This window comes from Cucumis melo, chromosome 3, assembly GCF_025177605.1.
Source record: "Cucumis melo cultivar AY chromosome 3, USDA_Cmelo_AY_1.0, whole genome shotgun sequence".
Classification (NCBI taxonomy): Eukaryota; Viridiplantae; Streptophyta; class Magnoliopsida; order Cucurbitales; family Cucurbitaceae; genus Cucumis; species Cucumis melo.
The window spans coordinates 7,942,676-7,945,567 of NC_066859.1; the positions used below are offsets into that span (position 1 = coordinate 7,942,676).

At 43.8% G+C, this 2,892-nt stretch overlaps 1 long non-coding RNA gene across 2 annotated transcripts; it reads right to left on the reverse strand.

The window, feature by feature from the left end:
- Nucleotides 1-271: 271 nt before the first annotated feature.
- Nucleotides 272-2,184, reverse strand: LOC107992109 (uncharacterized). 2 transcript variants are annotated; one of them, XR_007819787.1, is made up of 4 exons: nucleotides 1,445-2,184; nucleotides 1,268-1,347; nucleotides 1,132-1,193; nucleotides 272-523 (listed from the first exon to the last, which is right to left on the reverse strand). It is a non-coding gene; the product is annotated as an uncharacterized LOC107992109 (long non-coding RNA). The 2 variants fall into 2 exon arrangements; XR_007819788.1 differs by having other exon boundaries at nucleotides 1,268-1,362.
- Between the last annotated feature and the right edge of the window lie 708 nt (nucleotides 2,185-2,892).

The following is a 2,892-nucleotide window of genomic DNA, read 5'->3' on the forward strand; positions in this document are numbered from 1 at the left end:
AGTTGTATATCGTTTTTTAATATTTAGAAAATCTCACCTATACAAAAATAATAAAGTTGTGAAAATTTAAAAATAATGACAACATGATGTTATGGAGAAGAGTTATGAGAGTTGAAATGAGATAAGGGAGATTAAGATAACCCTAATCTTCCTCTTATGCTAACTCTCCCCCGAAACAAGGAACGAGAGATTATGATAATGTAGCGACCCAACTCCTTATACTGAATCGAAGTCATTACTAAATATAGAACAAGTGGTTTAAGTCATAAAATTTAGTAAAACGCATAAGGTTTGAGAAATTTTATTTATGAGAATCCAAACAAGGTAGTTATGCAAAAAATGAAATGCGTTCTAAAGTCCTACTCGGGCCCTATCTACATAAAAGATGGTAAATAATGAAGAATACTCAAACTCAGGTACTAAAGTCAAAAACAAGAATAAGCGGAAGTAGGAGTCCCTATGGCTCGCCACGGTCACTTCGGGTCGCTCGCCAGCTTGCCTTTGCCCTTGCCTCGTCCTCTACCTGAAAACATGACATGAAGAGAGTGAGTATAAAATACTCAGTAAGGGACCCACTACTAGTCCCACTAGGTGCCTGTTAACTTCCTGTCAGAGTCCTGTAACTGGTACCCAATCTCTGGCACGTTCCCGAACACGTGCAACATGCGCTCCCGTAGGAACGTAACTCTGGTCTTCGGTGCCCCGGGGGACACCTAGGACAATCGGGATGTGAGGACCCCGTCGAGTCACTCGAGTCATATCTATATCCATGCTAGACTGGTGTCCCGTCGGACCGCACAGTCCTAAATAGGTGGTGATCCCGAAGGACACCCATGCAGGTACGACTCTAACAGGTTAAGCTAACAGGTACCCTAATCGCAGTATACATACACATGGCGTCATCATATAACATAACAGATAAATCATCATTACACTCTCCATCTCGACACCCGTCGTACAGCCATAACAGTTTTCGTCATCACAACAACATGCTATAATATAACCATATCATCATTTGCATCATACTATCATTGATTTCATGCATCGTACAGTCTAGTCCTCAACATGCACATTTGAAGGTATACGTGACCTCATAATTCTAAACATGGAGCTAGTAGTAGAATCTCTTACTTGGAGATTTGGTTGTCGAGTCCTAAAAGTAAGAGAAGGTGTGCTTCCCAAGCAGTAGGGCCCTAAATGGTTAAACACAACAATTAAACCTAACCTTCAAGGAACAGAGATCCAAGAGTCGTTTGAAGCAACTTACCCCAAAATCAAGGTTGCGCTAACTCCCTTTAAGCCGAGGGAGAATCCCACGCTGCAGCAGTTACTTGGTCCAAGACGTCCCTTAAGGAAAATAATCTAATTTAATTCCGAATTAATTTATTTAGTGCCCAAACCATTGAATCTTACTGGGTAATGCCAAAATAATTAATATAATTACCAAAATTGGATGGGAGGAGCCAAATTAGGCTTGGCGGCTCGGCTGGAAAAAGGGCAGGGACCGACTCGGCTTGGAGGTTGAAGATCGGCTCGGCTCGCGGCGCAGACAGGCGCGGCTCGTGGTGCAGACAGGCGCGGCTCGGCTTGGTACAGCGGCTACGCACGTGCGGCTCGCACGCGGGCGCTGCTCGGCTCGCAGGTGCACGCGGCTCGGGTTCCGGGTCGGAGGCACGCGGCGCGGGCCGGGCCTCGGGTTACGGAGCGGGCTTCGGCCGGGTCGGGTCCTCACGCGACGAGGCGCTGGTTTTCGGATCCGGGTGGCGCGACGGCTGCGGGTGGTCCGGCTACACCTCGGCTTCGCTCGGCGACGGCTGCAGACGGACGCTCGGCTGCGCTGCGTCGGATCGAAGCGGCGCGACGCGGCTGGCTGACGGATCAGTTGCGGATCGCGAAGGGTGACGCGGCTCGGCTTCGGCGACGGCTGCGAGAGACGGCTGCTCCGACGGACGCTCGGCGTGCGCGGATCGGCTTAGACGATTCTTCCGACGCGGCTAGAAGCTCGGCGACGGCTCGGTTTTGACTGCAGACTCGGCTGCGCTGCTGAACAGGGAGGGGAAGGCTTGGCGGCTCGGGTTCGCGGTGGCGGCGACGGCGGCGTGCGGCGGCTAGGGTTTGATTAATAATAAATTTTTTTCTCCCTTTTTCTCTTTTCTTTTCCCCTCTTTCTTTCTTTGATTTTTTTTTTCTCTTCTTCTTTACGCACGAGTCCCAAGGCTGCTTTATATAAGAAAATATCCTTCTTTTTCCATTTCCTTTAAATAAATTTGAAAACCAACCACCTCCCATGTTTCCAAATCTCTTGAAATTTTCCTTATTAACCCCAACTAGGTCCCCACATTTCTCCCTTAACCAACCAACTTTAGTTTAATAATAACTTCACCAATTATTTCCAAATAAAAAAATACTTATTATCTAAACAAAATAAAGATTCCAAACCTTATTTGATCGAAATTTCAAAATGATGAGGTTCTTCCAATAAAATTTAAATTTTCCATAACCATACTTAAATATTAATGACAATGAACAAAAAAAATCGAATTTGTTGGGGCGTTACAGATAACTCTAGTACTTCAAAAAACCCCTCCCAAACAGCCTTTTATGTATATTAATATTATATCCAACGACAATGATCAAATGTTCAATCGATAACTAATATATTTGAAAGTTAAAAAACACCGTATTTCATTTTATAAGAAAAATAATACTTCTAATGTATCAACACAGAACGTACAAAAAGAAAATTAGATTTAGATAGATTGTATTTTGATGTACTAGTTAAACATTAAAATCTTAAAAAAAATATATTTAATATACTTAGAATGTTGACTTCTATTACAACTTTAACCTAAAAATACTAGCCAAATTACACGTTAAATTCTTTTAAAATAA